General features: G+C 40.4%; 1 protein-coding gene across 3 annotated transcripts in view; it reads left to right on the plus strand.

The window, feature by feature from the left end:
- The window catches only part of LOC118432488 (GTP-binding protein Di-Ras2-like), a 49,462-nt gene that overhangs the window by 21,004 nt on the left and 6,279 nt on the right, over positions 1-22,179 (plus strand). The window contains exon 1 of one of the 3 annotated variants that reach the window (XM_035844076.1): positions 15,395-15,738. The exons of the other annotated variants lie outside the window; for them this stretch is intronic. The gene's annotated coding sequence lies outside the window, so the exon portion shown is untranslated. Of the gene's footprint in view, positions 1-15,394; positions 15,739-22,179 lie in introns of those variants that run through there. 3 annotated transcript variants of the gene reach the window in all.

A 22,179-nucleotide genomic window follows, 5' to 3' on the forward strand; every position in this document is an offset into this window, starting at 1 on the left:
TTTGGCATCGTTTTTTTTCTACTGGAGAACCGGTGCAATGGCCGAGTGGGTAGAGTGTTTGCCTTGCATTCGGTACGTAGCCGAGTCATATCAAAGACTTTAGAAATTGTACATGCTGCTTTCTCTGTTTAGCACTCAGCATTCGGGGAACAGTATGAAGTTGAACACACGCCACTACCAGTGGACTAGCCCCCTGATGTAGTGATTATATAACGTTGTGTGGCCCAGGGCTACTGAAACGGAGATGGGCGCTGCCCTATGTGCAATCTGGTGCAGGAAGGACTTTGACTTTCGTTCTACCGGAAAGAACCGAGCTTCAACGCCCATGTAATATCTCTGTGGAGGAAATACAATATAACCAGATGCTCCGGTGGTACTGGTCGCTGGGGCACAAAGTAATGTCAATTTGCCAATGTGGTCGAGCCGTAAGTTGTCTTGATAACAGGCCAGAAAGTCCCGTAAGGAATACTTAGTATGTTCAAGTTCAATGTCACAGTGGACATTATCTTTGTTCTATCGGAAGATAGTTAGGTGGTCCTGTTGGCTAAACAACACGTAACGACAATTTGTCAGTGTGGTAGCACCGTAAGTTAACTTGATTACAGCTAAAATATTTAAAAGTTAGACCAGCGAGGAATGCTAGATACAGTAGAAACCACTTATTTAGGAAGCTCATTTTTTCAGCACAATTCTCTCGTGATGAAGACAAATTTAAAGCTGAAGTTAAGTTATGGTTATTCTGTCCTGATCTAGACTTCTCGTAACTGCTTTGATTTATCTGTTTTACCCGATGTTGTTTGAACCTAAAATAAAAACAGGATTTTCCCGGTCTTGGCTCATTCTTCCTGATTCTTGTGGTTCAAGGTTAGAACAGAACTGATTTTGCATCGTTTGTTCTACCGGAGAGAGCCGAACTTCAACGCACATGTAATATCTCTGTGGAGGAAATCCAATATTACCGGATGCTCCGGTGGTACTGGTCGCTGGGGCACAAAGTAATGTCAATTTGCCGATGTGGTCGAGCCGTAACTTGTCTTGATAACAGCTCTGGAAAACATGGGAAGACTGCTAAATACCCAGAGGTCAAGGCCGTAGTATATACGTAGTGTGTATCATTTTGTTCTTTAGGAGAAAGTAGATGTATATCCTCGCTTCTAGAATATAGCTCTAGAGAATTTGCTAATCTCTGTTCGATAGATAGATTCAACTACAGTCTGGGAGGCAATAACCCTTACTGTGAACAAGTTGGCAAATATATCTACGAATTCTTATACCGTAGAACCAATAGTGTAAATGACATGCTAGACCCAATATGTTGACTTCTTCATACCTATAGATATCCATATGTCTGTTTAGTTGTACTGTAAGTTGTTGCTACACATGTAGACCTTGCGAAAGTCGCTGTACTTTTGTCGTGTCAATAAAGATGTGTGTGTTATCTGCAGGTAGTCGTTGATGTAGAGTATAGATCAGAGTTTGGCACCGGCGTTAGGTATAATTTGTATTTGTTTTAAAGTAATTTGTTTGAACTGATAACCTTCTGGAAAAATAACGGAAATCTATATGTAGGATCCAATACTTCCTTTGCCAGTCACTTACTTGTCATTTCGGCTGCGTACATATATTGACAGATTAAGTCAAATTGCTACGATTAAGAATAGGCCATTTGGTTGCTATTGTTTGACTTTGGCCATTAGGTTTCTATACAAGCATTTTCAATTTCTGCCTCAAAGTCTCTTCTGAATCATATAGTATACAGTAGGAAAAATCAAGTAAACAACAATACTGAGCATAGGTTCCTGTCGTTTCATTTTAAGAGAATTTATGAGAAAAAGAATTAGAGTTTAGTAAATATATTGATACATCATACTCGTCTATTTCAATTGACAGAACAGGTTATGATCGTTAACATTAGAAATGCATTTTCTGTATCGTTATTATAGATCTAATAGAGAGATCAGCTCTTATTTGTAATATAATGGCCAATGCATCTCTTACTGAGCCAACAATTACAAGACTCGAACATTGCCGGCAGTCCGAAGTAACGCATTGGAAGCATAATGTAACCGGTAATTTGGTCCGTAATATCTTGCGGTACAGAAGGGGCAACAGCGGTTGATTGTGCAATAAAGATAACGGCCTCATAACTGAAGAAAGAAACATTCAATTAGACCGTGGCTTTGGGGCCCGCGGCCGCGCCATCGTAGGGTCGCGTCTAGCTGATAGTCCTATCAATCATCAAGTAGTGACACGACAAGTTCTTTGCACGGACTCGAAGCTTCGAGCAAGGTGGTCTTGCGGTAAAGGTCGTTGACTTAAATGTTTTTGGTTCAATCCCTAGCAGGCTCCAATGCTATGCACTTAAAAAAGACACTTTGCGCCTATCTCCTCACTAGTGACAGGTAAAAATTCAATTCAATAATTAAATATAAGATAAAAGTTCAAATCCCTAGCATGCTCGGATGCTGTGCACTTAGGAAACAGGCTTAATATCTATCTCCTCACTGGCCTCAGGTTAAAAATGAGTACCTAGCTTCGATTGGGGATATCATCTCGGATAGGGTGTAGGTCCCTTGTTTGAGGAGAACCACACCTCGAACACGTTAAAGAACCCACCTCACTTATAACAAAGAGTAGGGGCCCTTTACACCGGTGAGTGGATCAAACTTGAATGCCCGGTCTTGTACTTTCTGTACAAAGCTAGTGGTTTGCTGGACATGCAGAGCAAATAAACAAACAAACAGACAAACAAACAAGCAAAAGTAGACTAGTACTTTGGTTCAAAGATAATAACTATTTATAGCTGTGATGCTTCTCTAACATCAAGGTGTATACAAGAAAGGCCGGATAGATGGAAAACGTTATGTTACTACAACCCAACATCTGTTTGATGGTTACTTGCTGAAGATACTTGCATTTTACTATCAAAAAACTAATCTCCTACAAGGTATATATAAGTTGTAAGTACGTGAATCCATCTTGTAACTTGAGTCTTTTAAACAGTCATACGTTGAATTGTGAATCTGTGATATCTCATACAGAATGCAGCAACGAACGCAGTAGAGTGATATCTAGTATAGTCATAAACAAAGTCGAAGTCAACTTTCTACAGTTTTAAAGATAAGAATATAATCCGATGCGACTTCCAGTCCCTTATCTCCACCATACCAGGTGGTACGAGAAAGATTACCTCCCCTAATAACCACGTTTTGCAGTATCCCCACTTTAGTAGCACGCCTTATCCAACCATCGTGCGCGTATCTAATCTCTTTACGTTTGCCTGTATTCCCAACAGTGTATCAATTGTTAGCGACCCCGGCAAATTGACAGACTGGCGTCTGCTGCTGCCTGATCACTTATCTCACGTGTACAGGGGATCTCTCTCGTCAGCTCAAGCAACGTACGTCTGCGTTAAGGTGCTCTCACTGGGCGTGGGGCACGCTTGCGGCCTTGTTGCGTTCGTTCACTGCGTCACTGTTTTGTTATTTTCTCCGATTTTTTATAATTCAGATATTGCGTAATACGTAAAAGTATGACATAGAATACAACACAACACAATACACAACAAGTAAGAAAAGTCGTTCTTTATCTCTGAAATTCGTTGAGTATCTTCCAAACCCAGCAATGCAGCAAGCGTGCCCCACGTCACGTTGAGAGTGCACCTTTAGACACAACCTTTTCTTATATTTATTGCTTCGTCCTATACAGAAAAAAATCTTAAAAGAAGAAAGCTTTCTGTAAGTGTGCTTAAGTGTGTTCTTCGTATACACTGAATAATTGTTTTGAAAAAGCTAAGCTTTCTGTATTTAAGATAAACAATTTGTCCAAAAATTAAGAATTTTTTCTCAAATTGAAGATTTTCCACTGTCTTACAACACCAAAATTAGCTTACCTCGAATTTTCAGTCGCACTTCCGCCGACCTTCTTCAGGAGTGATGATTCAGTTACTCTTATCACGTGACTTAGAGACACGTGATTCGAGGTAAGCTAATTTTGGTGTTGTAAGACAGTGGAAAATATGTACTACGTCAACACAACAAGTAATTTTTTTCTTAACTATATGTACACTGTAGACCCTACCCCAGCACATGTACATGTACGTGTACATTGGTTCGGTACATGCTGCCGACCTGGTCTGTGACGGTGCGGTTTTTCCTCAGCCATTTGTCACTATCGATGACGGCATTTCTGCAGAGGTCAGGAGATGAAACCTCTCGCCATATTACAGACATAAATCATGTATCCGGCTGAACTGTGGGCCGGACCGGCATCATAGATTAAACAGGGACCATGCTAATCTCCAAGCAGATGCTACGGTGGCATATGATAGTATCAAAAGCTGGCAGAGGAGTGAAGCCGGAGTGAAGCCGGAGTGTGTTTCGCTACAAATGGACACCTCTTGGCTACCTACACTCCTTGACCAGTTTGGTACTATCCTATGCCATTGTAGGATCTGCTTGGAGATAAGGACCATGCGTACTTAAGGTAACAATTAGTCAAGTAAATGGATGGAGTTTAGAAACAATCAGACGTTTTACGTGGCGTTCTGTAGCCTCCATAGCAGGCCTCTCTGGGGCCCTTTTCCGTCTTTTTTTGCTCATAATACACTTTTGCTGGGCATTTCTTTTTGTACTGGGTCGCTTAACCATACGGGGCCAATGGTCAACCGATCCAATACAGACAGAAATGGCCAGCAAAAGTGTATTGTGAGTAAATAGAAAGACGGGAAAAGGGGCCCCAGAGAGCCCTGCTATGGAGGATAAGCATTCTCTACCTTTCGTCAACGTCACTCAGTGAGTTTAATATTGCAGACATCACCCCTCTTCCATATCGTTGGGCCTGCAATTGCCCTTGCCCATAATACGTACAAAGTGAGATACTATACTAGTTACTCCTTATCGTTTATTAGTTCCTGAAACGTTCTTACTTCTACATTTCGTCCATGCTGGAAGAAAATTCAGCAAGCAAAATCTGGCAAACGAAGGAATTTTCCTTATTGGTACTATTGGCTAGCTACCAAGAAACACCCCAAAGGGTTGGGGTTGCTCAGAAATTTTCGTTTTGGCAGAGAGGTGTCGAACTGACCCGTTGGCCAACTGACATGTCCACGGCAAGATGATGAGTTATGACACCCGTTGCCATGGTCACGTACAGATCCTGTGTGCTGTTAGCGAAGATAAGGCTCAAGTTATCCGCCTGTTCAGTGCTAAGTCCACATAGAGGAAGCAGAAAAGTTCAGCACTGATTTACAAGCTTGCAGTGGTCGAGATAGAGATGGCAGCGTGGTTCAGCTCTAAAATAAAGTCGCTTTTCTCATATACAGGTTAGTAAGCTTATTTGTTTGTTTGCATTGCATACCGGTAGACCACCTCGTAGTGTAATACATGTACTAGACTGAGTAAAAGTAAAAGTATGAAGCAAACGGTCACTGCGGAGTATAGTACTCAGGCTAGTAACACACCAGGTTTGTACCCGAAAAGTTCAAGCTGTATATCTAGACAGATTTATTCGATGCACCCACACCGGGACTGACCCCGCCTTTCTGTCGGATCGTTTCAATCAGTTTGGTTGGTGTACACCATGGTACTTCCCTGACAGAGCTTCGTACTAATGTCTACAGTGTAAAGGGCCTTTCCGAAGGGCACAACGTCGGGACATATCAAAGGACTCGTACCCAGGCCAGGACCTTTGGGCTTGAGCTTTACCGTTACGCTTCCCGACGCCACGCAGCTTCTTTCTAGATTTCATTTACCATGCCCTGGAGAAGAGATAGGTACCGTCTTTTGGAATTGTTGTGCTGCCCCTTCGGCTGATTAAAATGAAAAGGCTCTGTGCCTGATGATGGTGGTGTTGACATCAAAACTACTGCCTACAGTTGACTACATTCTGAAATATAAATCATGGTATAGCTTGTTTTGTTAGGTTTGACGTCTTCTTTTGAGGCCTTGGAAAAAGTAAACTTGTATAATTTCTCCTGAGTAGTATTTCCATCCCCATCGCCCATCCCTCACGGCCCGGCTCGCACGCTTAATGACACGGCTCTAAATGGCTCGATTAAGGGGCTTGCGCAGAAGTTACGGCGGCAGGTACGGCGGTGGGCGGCGTGTCTTCAACTGCCATTAGTGATAACTATGTCCCCTGATGGGTACCGGCCCGCACGCATTAATCAGGGAACTAAGCAGGAGATGTGCTTAGGGCGGCTATATCGGCTATATAGAGTATGTGGAGAAGGATAGCCTCAAGCCAACCGTTCACACTTACGCCACATCTTCAGAAAAGACGCTGGATCCAGAGCCGCATGTTCCCCATTTAGGAACTTTATTCGAACCAACACACAACAAACATGTTTCGCCGTGTGGCTTCCTCGTCTTTTCTGAAGATGTGGCGTAAGTGTGAACGGTTGGCTTGAGGTTGTCGTCCCCCACATATTATGGATATAGATACAGATATAGGCAAAAGTTAGGTATATAAATACTATCCCCAAATACTGGGTTAAGAGAAAGCAGTATGTGCCATTTAAAAGTCTTTCTTTGTTTTGAATCGAGCAGGAATCAAACTCAAGAACCAACAGTACGTTAACACTCTACCCGTCGTTCAGTGTAATTTAACCAGCTGCTGCCGCACCGCGAAGCTGGTGTGTTACGGCGAAGGGCGGTTATACCGGCCATATAGATACAGATACAGGCAAAAGTTAGGTGTGACAGGTCGTTCAGTGTAATATAGCCAGCTGCTGCCGCGCTGTGTGCCTGCGAAGCTGGTGTGTTACCCCGAAGGGCGGTTATACCGGCCATATAGATACAGATCCAGGCAAAGTTAGGTGTGACAGGTCGTTCAGTGTAATATAACCAGCTGCTGCCGCGCCCCGAAGCTGGTGTGTCACGCCAAAGGGCGGTTACGTTATGTATATCCATACAGATACAGATGTGAGCAGGCAGGAGGGAAGGGGAGCTGAGCTCATCACTCAGCTGATTTATCATATGATCTTCATCATCAATCAATTAGATTAATTAGGAAGGAAATAAAAGATACTGTAAAAGGGAATATGGTCGCTGGAGTTCATTTCTTGAAAAAAACAAACACCCAGATTGTTCGCGGTGGTTTTACATTCGCGTTTGAAACTGCTGCATCAATTAATTAGATTAATTAGGAAGCAAATAAAAGATACTGAAAAAGGACAAAATGTTTGTGGGAGTTCATTTCGAAAAAATTGAGTTTTTTTGTAGTTTTGAGTTCACGGTTGGAAATGCCATGTGAGGGTATTTAGGCGGTGGTCTCAACTCAGCGACCATAGCGAAAACCTCGAATGTAAAGGGACAGTTCTCTTTTACAGTATACTTGGAAGTGAAAGAATTATGATTATTTTAGCTGATTAATAATAAATATTTGTTTCTGAATGATCAGCAAGGCGGAGTATGAAAAATAAGTAAGGCGACGAAAGTGTTAAGAGTGATAATCATATTTTCATTAATGACATATTCTTCATCATCAATCATACAATTAATCGGGGTGAGCGTAAGGAAGGGGAAGGAATTGGTTAGTAATCGCTTAAGTGCTGAGTAATCACATAATCTTGATGATCAATAACATAAATAAGACAAGAATGGCAGGGCGATGAAGTAGCATAAGACAATGCCAAGAAAGTGAAAGGAATTGATAAAACAATTGATTTAGAACTTTCATTGAAGAAATGATATAGCACTGATTGATCACAAGGGCTTGATGATCAATCATAACACTAAGAGAAAAGGATTATTTATAAGCAAGCGACATGACATTGAAAGCAATAATGACATACTGATCTTAGCTTGATAGTTCATCTGTTTTGATATAAATCATTCGGGTGGATTGCTCATTCTTTAACAAAGACTTGAGTTGCTACTAAGTAACTATTTAAGGAATTCTTAATTTTCTTGGTGTTGGAATGTGGAGTTCCATTTTTCTTCAGAACGAATAATTGATTACATAATTAATTACTACTATTTATGAATCACAAAGCACAGTTAACAAAGGACAGAGGATATAAAAGAACGCGATTGATTTTGAGTAATGATTACGACACTGATTTACAAAAACACCTTGATTGTCGATTCTAAACTTCATTATTTCATCTTCCTTCTTTACCGTGTTTTCAATAGCTTCCAAATTCGATTCTAAGAAATAACTTTGTCCAACACCATTCTCTAATGACATAGGAGTGCAAAAGGTTTTATGAGTGGCAAATGATTTAACTTTTAAGTTAAAACTTAATCAATATTGCACTAATTAACTACAAGAGTATTTCATCTGCCACAATTTAGATGTTTTTGGTGGCTGTTTGAAGTCATCGCTAATTCGATTTTAAAAGATTTGGTGCAACTTCGTTTCCTAATGATATCTGGTTGCGAAATGTTTCATGAGTGGCAAATGTCTAAACTTATACTAATCAACATTGAACTAATTAACTACAGGAGTATTTTATCAGCCACAATTACGATGTTTTAGTAGCTGTTTTAAATCATGCCTTAACTCGATTTTACAAAGACTTCTTATTCGGTGCAACTTCGTCCCCTAATGCGGTAACTTCGTTTCCTAATGATATCTGGTTGCGAAATGTTTTATGAGTGGTAAATGACTAAACTTAACTTAATCAATATTGCACCAATCAACTACACGTAAGAGTATTTCATCTGCCAGAAAACATTACGATGTTTTAGTAGCTGTTTTAAATCATGCCTCAATTCGATTTTACAAAGACTTCGGATTGGGTACAACTTCGTCCCTTAATGCGCTAAGTTATCGCTAATGGAGTCCATCCATTTCCGTCTCAGCAATTTGTGCTCATAGAACCTTCCGAACGGAGATAAACGGAGTAGGAAATGGGCACCTCGCCAGGTTTAGCCCTCCACATAAACGGATTCCATTAACAAACTGCGGCTCTATTGACACCGGAGTTTACGTGATTGATCATCAAACCCGGACGACCAGAATGTCTCGAATGTCAAAAAACTTTTCCCCATCCTTTACTGATTGAATATGGGCCATTTTGCTAGAAAGAAATCTGTTTTTTTTGTAGTAGTATTCGACTCCCACTGGCGTTTTAAAGATCTTGAAGGGCTAACTGCCTCTGTGCTATTGACTTTGAAACCTGGTAGAAATGGACATAGACTCTGCTCTACTTCGCTCTTGTTATTTTCTTCATATCATATAATCTGTTCATTTTCCAATAGGTCCACCATCCGGTTCACCTAAATTTTTTAGGTCCGTTTTTCTGGACCGGCCCAATAAGAAAAAAAAAGGTTTTGTACCGGTACACCCCTAGCCGGGGTATCGCGCAGTAATCTTCGGTAATTGATAGCAGAACGCCCGCCAGGCAGAGCCGATGATTACCGAGACAAAGCACGGGCGGTGCGGGCGGAATCGTTAACTCAGGAGCCGCATTAACTCGGCTTTCAGGCGCTGCTAAGTGGATCTTCCCAGAAAAGATCTTAGAAAAGTTACGACATTAGACCGGCTTTACTTTGCCGTGTTGGTATGCAGGTGATCACACAGTTACGGTATGTCACCTACATTCAGCACGTGTTACTGGATTTAAACCTAAAGCCTTACTTTGTCTTTGTTATATCATGTGCTGTGAGAACTTTCCTTGCAAAGATCTTAACTTGTACATCCAGACATTGTCAGTGTGTCTTGCAGCTATGCCTTGAACTGCAAGGCGTCGCTTCAAATTTCTATATCACATTGCTACATCATTTTCCAACTAGTTCCAGATCTACGAAGACCTAATGGAAAACAGATACCCATATTGGCCACGCTGATGCTACTTTCAGTTCGGCAAAAGATCTGTTCGTCTACGTGTGGGTGGCAATGGACCGATCCTGTCGAACGCCATATCGAACAAACAGAACCCCCTATTCTATTTCGAACACCTCCGTCAAAAACAGCCCCAGTGGGATGGAAATGGCTATTTTTGACGGAGGTGTTCGAAATAGAACCATGATCGAACAGGGGGCGGGGTTTAGGGATCGGTCCATTGATACTTTCTGAATAAAGTTGAGCTGTAAGTTGCAACATAAGACTTGTATAACTGGAGCACAAATAAGAAACCTGAATTTATCTCTAGGAAATCCTCCATCTATATCTATACATGTCACAGATACAGTTAAAGCCGCTTAATTGCACAGCCTATTTGCCAGTGATTTTCGTGCAATTATCCGGCTGGTGCAATAATACGAAGTTATCCAGCTGCACCGCGCCTGTTTGGGATTTGTGATTCTGTGCAGTTAACAGGAGTGTGCGTTTATCCGTTGTGCAATTAACTGGTTTCTACTGTAGTACTAAAACTTTAGGGTGATTTTCTTTCTTTCAGAACACTTATCGGGTATATGTAATTGAATGTCGTTTAATCGATTTTTTTTATCGGTTGTCACTATCACATCATACAGTCGCAGTACTATGCTCTTTTCTTCCCTGAGCTCTCATGTGACGTTTTAGTTTATTTATTCATTTATTTGTTAAAATTTTCCAAAATACAGCGGAAGGTATGGCGGAACAGGTGTTTCTTGTTAGACGACGCCTTTTTAAGGCCGTCATACCGAAGTTGATGGATTGCTCATTTACAACTTTTGGAGCCAAGTCCAAAACGCCAGCTCAGCAGAAGTTAGAAAATTTAGGGTTCATCGGAGTCATAAACAACGTCCGGGTTCCATTACATTAAAGCGCGCCAGATTAGGACGTGTTTTACGTAAGTGGAGAGGAGATTATCCTGTCAGGAGGGGATTAACTCCTGATCTCTCGTCTCTTCCGGGAGGAAAACAAGTCCATTACTCACGGGAGGGTAGGGACATATTTGATGAATAGGCACACCGCTGCAATAGGCAATTGCATGTGGGTATATGTACTTGTATTTGTCTCTGTATCTGCATCTGTATCTGCATCTACATCTGCATCTGTATTTGCATATGCATATGCCTCTGTATCTGTGTCTGTACCTGTGTCTGTATCTCTGTACCTATATAGCCGGTATAATCGTCCTTCGGTGTAACACACCGGCGTCAGTATCTGTATCTATATAGCCGGTATGATCGCCCTTAGGCGTAACACATAATCTTGGCAGGCACGCGGCGCGGCAACAGCTGGTTATTTTACACTGAACGACGGGTAGGGTGTTCTATTGGTCGTGAGTTTGATTCCTGGTCGATTCATACTGCCTTCTTTCACTAAGTATTTGGGGACAGTATGGTAGCTAAACACAGCAGTACCAATGGGAATGCCTTCTGCTGTTGTAATAGCAGAATTGTGTGTGGCTCCGGGCTACAAAAACGGAGATGGGCGCCGCCATATACGCCGTCTGATGTGGGAAAAAATTAACCTCTTTGATATCTGGAGTACATCATATCGCTGATAGCAAAAAAAACGTGTCATAGAGGCCTTTCTTTATGAGCAGGATCAATTTTCTTACCAATGTTGGTAGAACCAGTCATTTTTGCCCAGAGAATGGCTGCAGACGGTCACTAAAATGTCGAATCTTGTAAATTTCTTGTAGAAAAAAAAATTGTTATTCAAAACCTTGTCTTGCCTCTCGATGACGTTATTGGCGAAACTATCTGCCTTTAACTTTATTTGTTACCAGAGGCGAGAGCTATCCAGCGTATGTCCTGAATGTAACAGATGGTACCGGTCACCGATGTACTTTTCATTTCTTAAATGCGACGAAGCAAAGGGAGACATTTCTATTTTCGGCCAAAGATATCTTTAGGCGGTTTTCTTTCAAAAGATCCTGTATGCTTTGATGACGTCCAAGGCCTAGGAGAGCCAAAGCTTTTACCTCTCAGTTTGAGGCCACTGTGATCTTATCTTAACTTCTATTTTAAGACATCATCAGTCAAACCTTAGAAATACAGTTCTTATCAACAAGAGCCACAAAACCCTTCTGGCAAGCGACTGTGGCGATGTCTGCATGTAATCAGAAGATAGCTATAGAGAGACGTTCAATGAAAACCTTGTCGTAAGGTATTTGACGTCTGAATGCAATAAACATGAAATCGTTAGGTGAAGATCTAGTTGTAAATTTGTAGCCTTTCGGAAGTCTTTCGGAAGTCTTCTTTCGTTACAGATGACATCTCAAAGATTTTTTATTGAATGCATTGAGCGCACCAGACAACCGATCGGTCAACGGGGACGCCTGCCGTTCTTATTGGCTCGGAGCCAGTCGATATAACAGGATGGGGTCCCGCCGATTGTTCACCTAAAGATCGCTGATGGGCTTTATCCAATACTGGCCGCGGTAAAGTACATGTTTATGGTCCGTGGCCGGCTACGTGGGTATTGTATGTAGAAAATCGATAGAGGGCAACTCAGCGTTTTAGATAGGAGACTAGGTAGGCAGTATCTGTGTATAACATATGGCGTGTATATATTCAGCTGGCATATGATCGACCGAAGGTAAATATAGCTGTAAATAGTTTCTCTGCCACCTTAATAGAAGCACTAACGCTACAAAGTAAAATTCGCAAGCTTCTCGAATTTGTCATGCAAAAGTGAAACTAGCTATGATCTGTCTGCAGTTGCTTTTATACTGTTCATTATAAAAGAAGGAACACAGATGCGTTGCTATTGTCATTTGTAAAGTTTAATGATCAATTGATACCCACTATGCCTGTTTTAAGCATCCATAGTGCCGCAATAATCCAAAATGACCTCAACGGTCATCCATTCAACAATAGATTAGCGATAAATTTCCATTTCTTGTTTATTCACAAGTATTGACATCGATATCCGGGATGACACTCTGAAAGAGACCAGATCATTGGTTATTCAGGTCGACAGCTTTTATGTATCCTTCCCGTGCTTTACATTGATTTATTTAACGGTGGTCTATTTTGTGTGACATTCAGTGTAACAACACTAAAGTTGGGACGCTTCGATGCTTGATTAGCCCATTAGCTGATACAGTAGAAGCCGCTTAATTGCACGGCCTATTTGCCCGTAAATTCCGTGCAATTATCTGGCTGGTGCAATAATGCGAAGTTATCTTGCAGGACCAAACCGGTTTGGGACTCTGGGATTCCGTGCAGATATGGGATAACAGAAGTGTACGTTAATCCGTTGTGCAATTACCTGGCTTCTACTGTATTACAATTTACAATCTTTAACTTAGGGAGCATACTGTGTTAAGGTTATTCATATTCATGGAATTCATACTGTTTTGCCCTCAACTATGATAAATAAGTTAACGTGACCTAAACCTACAATATACTTGATTGATATTGTCAATAAATGTCTAACCACACTGATAGAAAAAAATTAATTGAAGAGATATATATGATTTATCATGTTCTGTCAGTAATATCAATATCAATAGCTGCTTTATCGCATGTGCAGTGATAAGACGAATTGATAAAACATTGGTGATTTATCATTTTTGTGCCATAAACAATGGTCTCTTTATAAACGTCAGGAAGATAACTGATGCAATATACTTCATTTATCATGTTTTATCAATAATCTATAACTGCCTTACCAAAGTGATATAGATGATTTACATATTTACTTAATAATCGATAACGCACTTGCTACAATGACGATAATAAACGATATAATGTATGTGATTTATCATATAGTTATGGTATAAGTCATTGATGCAATATACAGTACTTCATTTATCATGTTTTGTCAACAATCTATAACTGCCTTACCAAAGTGATGAGAAGAATCGATATAATGTAGATGATTAATAATATTGCCTCAATAATCGATAACCACCTTACAACAATGGCGAGGATGAACGATATAATGTACATGATTTATCCCATGTCTGACACCCCGCGGTGACTGGGAGTCCGCACCGATTATGATGAATAGTTTTACACTTGTCCTCCTTCCGTTAATTTCTCGCTCTAATCGTGAATTGTCAGTGTTGATAAATGAGCCACCACAAACTGTTGCGTTCTCATTTGACCCTGACGATGCGAAATGCTTCACGAATACTAATAAGGCATTAGGAGGGTATTGACATTTGTAGAGCATTGACATTTAATGCAAATTTTTGTGATGTTAGATTTATGATACTGTATTTTAAGAAAATTCGCAATTGACTCACAGTTTTCAAGTAGCCGTACTTAAGCATTAAGTAGTTATACACTACTATTTGAAGTAAATTGAATGTGAATTTTCATTATTGGTCTTTAAGAAATACCTTTTTGAGTCCAGAAGTCAAAGTTTGTCAATCTGCACCTTTAATGATATGCCATATATCAATTCAAGCAGGTCACGTAGGGTATAGAAATATTGAATTTATAACAGTTTTAACTAATTTAAGCAATCCAATATCTACAATTTTTTCAGTACCAGGGACAGGGCCAGGTGACTGTGACTGTGAAAGTCTTGCAATATGATACATAATACGCGAGTCTCTTGTCATGATATAAACACCGTCAGTACCAAGGACAGGTCCAGCTTCAAATTACTTCACTCCTTATATGTGACTTCAATGCCGAAGTCGTAAAAAGACATATAAAATATGTTCGCAAACAATAGACACTGGTGCGTTTATGATATAAATTGTTTCTAAAACCGTGTAAAATGAGATATGGTGTGCAACGTGCAAGTCTCTTGTTATGATATAAACCCTGTCAGTACCAAGGACAGGGCCAGCTTCAAATTACTTCACTCATTATATCTGACTTCAATGCCGAAGTCGTAAAAATATACATAAAATATGTGCACAAAGATACAGACGTTGCGGCCTGGGATATAGATGACTGTACCCCCAACTATAATTGCTTCTTCGGTATCGGGGCAAGATTTCGGTCACAAGTCACGGATCTTTTTCCAATCAGCTCCCCGGGTCGCTCTTCCACTTATTTCGCGTTGACCTCATTCCATATCTGTCTCTCTACATTTCCCGGAACCGATAAGCCTCCGGGATCCAAATATGGGCAAATAAAGCGATATAGCGGTGGATTCCAGGAACGAATGGTATCATAGAGGGTAAAACTTGTTAACAAAATGGTTACCTGCACCATTACAAAATTTCGTCTTTTTTTTTGGTAACACAAAAAGGATTATGTGTCACATTTTTGTCATCTATATTTTAGACCAGCCGTGAAACTATATTCAGCCGCCGATTTCCTGAGCATTCATGCCTTTCATAGCCAATAACGCATTCTAAATCCCTTTACACAGGATGCCCTAGTTCCTGACGTAAAAGGCACGACGCCCATTTTCAAAAGAATTGTAAATATTCCTGAAGAATTTCCTTGTTTTGTTGTATGATTTGTGGTTTGGTTTGGCCTGATAAATTATTGATGTGGCATTAGAAAACAATTTCAGACGCCATCGATCCCCTCGGTGAGTGGCACGGCGGAACGCTTCGACTCTCGCGTGATTAATATCACAAATATTGACGTGCGTTTGTGGTTTTTACAATCGCCACTTTAACAGGGCCCCTTTTCATGTGCAGCTAGCTAGGTCAAACCATTTGCCAACAGCTTAAAATCGACCACAGACCGAGACCTCCTAGGGATCATTTGAATTGGTTAATGGACACGTAACAGTTAGGCGCCCGCATATTGCCACATGTAACGCCGTATTTATGCATAGCATTGGTTCACCTGTGCGGGTATTGGTAGCGCGAGCCGCTGGTCGTATTGATTTTTGAGAGTCCCGATGGATCTAGCTAAACCCCAGGTGGGGATGGGCGGTTGGATGTACTGATCCAATATCGCGCACTGTTCCGCCAGCCACGGTACACACAGTACGGTAAGTCTGATTCTCTTCTCAACATGACGATCTGAGCGATGTGATAGTGAAACAATCATTTCTCTGTCTAATTTTACTGCGACAAGACTAAAAGTTGTGACGTTTGGCAGGTTAATATTTTCGGAAACTGAATTTGCCTGCAAAATTCGTGCTGAAATTCTGAAAAACTGTTTCTGGCGTATCATGGTTTCTATGCTTGTATCTGTTTTGGAAATGACGGCAAGAGCGATGTGGAAGAAACACTCCCTCTTTTTCTTATCTCACTGATCCTTTGGCAAAATTGTTTCTCTTCTCAACATGACGGATGGGGGTATAATGACGATTTGAGGATAATCTTGCTGACGTGCGCTCGTAAGCTGACTTCTGATGTTTGGCAGATGTTTGTCAGTATGTATTTCAATTTACCGAGAAACATGTGGAAATTCCAGCATCCATTTTCTAAATGACGATTACAGCAATGTAACAGTTAGAGTAGACCTCACCTGCTGACATACTTTGTAAGCAAATTCGTGATGTTTGGGGCAAATTGATCATATAAAAAAGATTAATACTATATAGTACATGTAAGTAGAAAAACGTTCCGTAACTGCGTCCAGCATGCCATTTGTGATGCATGTATCCGTTTTGAAAATGAAGATCTGAGTGATGTGATGGTTAAAGAAATCCTTACCTTTTCTAAGCTTGCTGAGACAAGACTCAAATTAAGTTGTAGTGTTTGGCAGGTGAATTCTTTCGGAAACTGAATTGCCTGCAAAATGCCTCCTGAAATTCTGAAAAACTGTTTCGGGCGTACAATGTTTCTATGCTTGTATCCGTTTTGAAAATGACGGCTAGAGCGATGCTGAAGAAACACTCACTCTTTTTTTTATCTCACAAATCCTTCGGCAGCATTGTCTGATAATGGCAGGTTGACCCTGTAGAATTTGTAACTGCGTAACTGTATCATGCTAAATGCCTGCACTTGAAAAGAGGCCTGGAGAATATATGATAGTTTTCCCGAACCTCGTGCCCAGGTAGGTTGTCACGGTACTTTCCTGAGTGAGATGTTGGTAAATTGACTGTCTAAAATTTTTAATTTATCGAAAAAATGTACTTAAATTCGTAACGACATCCAGTATATCATGCCACATAACGAAATTAGTTTCGTTTTTCTTGATAAGAACTGGAAGGATGTGACAGTAAATGCGAAACTCAGTCTTTTTGGCGTTACCTTAATAAGTATGTAACACTTCGTCCGCACGTAGTTCGCAAATCATGTTGTTGGCAGGTTGATCCTCTCCGATATTAGATTTACGGAGAGAATTGTGCGGAAATACCGCCTGTAATAGAGCGGAGCGTGCCGTGCCCTGTGGCGCTGTCCGTAATATTGGACCATACGGACAATAAACCGCAAGGTTTCTGCAAATCCGCTCAATATCACTTACATGCCGTTGTCTTGGTCATTGCAGTTGATATTAGTAACACCGGGATTTGTATCAGGAGGAAATAGCAGACTAATGACTTACAGTTAAGCTAGCCGGTGACGAAGATTGATTTTTTGGTACGCTGTATAAAGAACACTTTCAGAATGCCAAAACCGACAGTCAGAGCGCTGATTTAGTAACGTTATATATATGACTGCACAAGGTGGACCTTCAACAAAATTTCATCACGTTTTTTTAATTTTTTTAGAAATTTTACAGCGCGCTTCAGTGATCACAGTTTGATGTTAGGTTCCTGGGGGTATTCTTACAACAAGAATAAAGTTGAAACAAAATTTCATCACGTTTTTATTTTAGAAATTTTGCATCAGACTTGAGAGCTCACAGTTTAATGTAAGGTTTCTGCGGGTATGCTTACAACAAGAATAAAGTTGAAACAAAATTTCAGAACGTTCTTATTTTAGACATTTTACAGCTGGCTTGAGAGCTCATAGTTCAATGTTAGGTTCCTGCGGGCATACTTTCAACAAGAGTAGAGTTGAAACAACATTTCATCACGTTTTTATTTTATAAATTTTACAGCAGGCTTGAGAGCTCACAGTTCAATGTAAGGTTTCTGCGGGTATGCTTACAACAAGAATAAACTTGAAACAAAATTTCAGAACGTTTTTATTTTAGAAATTTTACAGCACGCTTGATCCTGCGGGTATGCTTACAACAAGAATATCAGCGTCTAGATAAATGTCAGAAATATGGGCGTTCACATGGAATGGATATATGCTGTCTCGGGTTTATGGATAAATCCAGAACCGCCCCAAATAAGAACCGATTGGATTAAAGCGCATTCGTGCGGAATCCAGGCAATATCGGAGCCGTAATTTCAACGGAAAATAATCCGCCATAATCCAGCGAAATCTATTCTTGGCGAAGAGGGATCAAGGGTTGTATATTGTGGGCTGCTTTTAAATGATTAAGGAACATTAAGTAGTCGCCGTGGCGTGTATTACAGCGATCTGCGCTCGAACGTTCTACCATTGGTTTGGGGATATTTTTGCTTCTCTCTGCTTGACTGCACATAATGCATCAATGGCTTATGGTTCTTTCCCCATCATTACACATAAATGCTGCGTGTGTCATTTGTCGTTTCAGTCATAACCTAAATATGTCTGATCGAATTAGTCTCTATTGCATTATTACTGATGAAAATTGAGTTAGTGAACATTCTAATTACAATGACATGGTTTTATGTGGAGGACTCACTGTATACTACCATACATAATTACATTTGTAAGCAAGACTTTAGTATAACAAGCACTTCTAGTGTACATGATCCCTCCCTTCCTTTTTTGTTATTGTGTGCTAGCAAATGTGTGCCTGTTAGGTACTTGGTAAAACAGTAGGGCTGGGTATCGGTACAGCGTACCGGTACAAAACCGTTTTTCTCAGTGGAACGGTCCAGAAAAACCGGACCTGAAAAAATCCGGTAGACCGGATGTTGGACCGATTGGAAAATGAACAGATTATATGAACAGGCGTTCAGACGATTTGGGGCCTACCGGTCGAGGAAAATAACTACATACAAAGTAGAGCAGAGTCTATAGTAATTTCTTCCAACTTTTACAGTCAAATGTAGAGGCAGTGAGCGCCAGTGGGAGTCGAATACTACACAAAGCAGATTTCTTTGTAGTGAAATGGACCATTGTTTTGAGTATTGTTCATTCATACGTTTTCACATACTGAATCAGGTCCATGTTCAGGTCCGGACCTGGACCTGAACGTCTGGACCTGAACCGGACCTGTACCTGAATTTTCTGTACCGGTACCCACCCCTATAAAACAGTTTTGTCTTTTATTGTTAGGTATTACTTGTATTCTATAGTTTCATCTATATATACTATTTAATCTTAGCCTGTTTTGCCTGTTGTTATGTGTTTAGTGTTTTTACCCAAGTTGAAAGTAATTCAGTTGTTAATAAATTTTATTATGTTGCATCTGCAAGTCGATACGGCGATGATAAATTGAGAAATTATGGATACATCATTCCCTAGATGCCCGGATATTGACAGGATGAACGCCCATGCCATTTGTAACGCAAAGATAAAAGCAATTTTCACCACAAAATCTCGTTGACTGCACAGGTTACTAACACCATTGGCCCATAGACTAGGCTACCTGTACATATCACATTTCAGAGCCACAGGCACATAATTTCAGTCTAAAGCAATTCCTTTTATTCAGAACATTAGTATCAAGTCAAAGTCAAAGGAAGGGTTTGATTGTATAGAACGTGCTGTTTAACTCCTCATGGGTTTTTGTTTGGTTTTTGTGTTATTTAAGCCGTATATCTTCACCCCAGGCCTTTTGAAAAAAAAAAATTACTTTTATTTTTGTCGACCAGTTGTTCCAATTTTTTTTCTGAAAAACATCCGAGAAGAAACAAATAAATTTGGTGTGGCCTAATAAATTGAGATATTATGGATACGTACCCCAACAACACATATTGACAGAATTAGGTCTACGATCTGAATGCCCACCATTTAAAACGCAAATATAAACGCCACTTTTACCACAAAATCTCGTTAACTGCACGGGTTACTAACGTTATCGGTCCGTAGACTATAGAAATGCTGACTGTGTTTCAGAGAACATTTTTCATCATATAAGAGATTTGACTTGCTTGTGTCTAGTATTAAGAATCCAATATGCATTTAATCATTAAGTCAATACACCAGGCTACAATGAATTATCCTTCGCCAATATTTTTCGGTGCGAATTCTATGAGTGTTTCTACGTCTTTAATGTAAATGTCTATACCTCTTCTTGTTTGTTTATAAGTGTATACATTTGGATTTCGAAACAGAGTGATTCAAGGTATAATGTATGGCCCCCTTCCAAGATATAAAATAGCCCATCCTTACCAATAAATATGTGCGTATATATCTACGGTGTGCAGAAAACGTTAATAACTGGTTTTATCCCTACACATTACAGTATTATTATGATATATCTACTCATCATGAATTCTTAATTGCTTCCGCAGTCATAATAAAAAGATGCCAAACGACTGTCACCTACAACTGTCCAAGATAATATTGAAATAAATGCGTTGGGCAAAAATGTATGAATATTTTAGATAGCGTTATTTAAGATAACATGTTTTAGACTCGGGGCAAATTTCCAATTACAATTCATCAGACTGAGGTCGGCCGGCGGCTAAGGGAGAAGGGTCGCTGTGGAAAATGTCAGACGTCCACAGACAAGACATTCACGGTGATACAGGAGAAGCTAGTTAATTGCACAACGGATTACTGCACACTTCTGTTTATTTCACTGAATCCCCAAATCCGAAACTGGTGCTGCCCAGCATTCGCAATATTGCACCACCTTCATAGTTGCACGAATAAAGCTGGCAAATTTGGTGTGCAATTGAACAGCTTCTTCTGTACTAGAAATCACGATAGGGAGCTGGTAGCACAATTACAATCCACATGAATATGTTAAAACCACTTCCCACACCTGATGTAGAATAGGGCGTTTCCATCTCCGTTTCTGTAGCACTTTGACCACACAATTTAATGCAATAACTACAGTAGGGGGCTAGTCCACTGGTAGTGGTGTATGTGTTCAACTACCATTATGATACTTTCCCAAATGCTGAGTGCTAAGCAGAGAAAGCAGCATGTACCATTTTTAGAGTCTTTGGTATGACTCTGCCGGGGATCGGACTCACGACCTACCGAATGCATGCAAAGCAAACACTCTTCTCACTTGGTCATTTCACCGGTTGGTTGCCTAGCTAATGTGAAGAAAGGGGAAATAGAAACTCGCGGTTTCGTGATCTAGAAAAACCCCACTGCTCCGGGTACCTGGAGCTTGAGAGACTTGATTGAGAGACTTAACAATTTTTTTTGCATTTCTATATCTGCTTTGAGATTGTTAGTAACCATGCCACGGGCCAGTATATGGGTATTTTGCTAGCCCTCATATCTTTAGGCATTCCTTTTTTCTAACATCCTATCATATATCCATGAGCTAGGCAGCTAAACCCACCCCGTAAAACGTCCCCGAGTATGCTAATTGAGTTTGTCGGGCGAGCAGCGCCCCCAGTACCGAGGAGATCTCGAGCTGCTCACGGTGGACTGATGATACCGGGCTGGCTAAGTTCATTCGCAGTCAGCTCACACCTAACATATGCACGCGCGGTGCGAATGAGAGACTTGTTCGTAACCGCCCTGCCCTTGGTCGATTTCACCCGCGCTTTCTCCGCAAGAGGTGCTCGTAAATCAATAACAGTAACAAGTCGTTCTTTGTTCTCCTCGGCAATCAGGTTTGTGCAGCCGTGTTGATGTAAGGCCACAGCAAGTAAATTTCATAGATGACATCCTCTGTAGACTGCAAAAATAGAGCGATAGGGCGAAAAAAACAAGATGGGTGAAAAAACAACAAGATGGCTACATTTTCAAAAATAGACAATAATGTTGTGATGACAGTTGTAAAAATAATTAAAGGGACAAAACATAGTATCAGAGCCAACAAGGCATTAGTTCCTGTATTTAAGACGTATATTGGTGTGGTAAAAGTGATACTAGTGTGGTAGACTGGCATCACCAACAAAGTTGGTAACCACACTCATGGCTTCAATATTGATGTCACTTTTACAACTATCCAATAAGTTTCATTTCTACAACTACAGTCCTGGGTACCTCGCAAGTGTCACTTCTACAAGTACAATTATTAGGCTACAAATCAATATATTTGTTCATTTTGGTACTTTCTCGTCATGATGACCATCTCCGAAGAAAAAAATCTTGTTTTTTTCCTGAAATCAGTCGAAAATTAATGCTGTGGCCTAAGGCCGCTTCAGTGTCTTGGATCCAGCTACAGGGCTGGAAATACTTTTTTTCTGAAACCTGCATTGGTACAGATAACATTGAAAATTACCTGCACCAGACAAATTTTATCTGCACCACTATAAATTTAGGAAGTATGGATGATATACGACGGGGGAACTTGTTGTCCT

The sequence above is a fragment of the Branchiostoma floridae genome, chromosome 15, assembly GCF_000003815.2.
Source record: "Branchiostoma floridae strain S238N-H82 chromosome 15, Bfl_VNyyK, whole genome shotgun sequence".
Lineage (NCBI taxonomy): Eukaryota > Metazoa > Chordata > Leptocardii > Amphioxiformes > Branchiostomatidae > Branchiostoma > Branchiostoma floridae.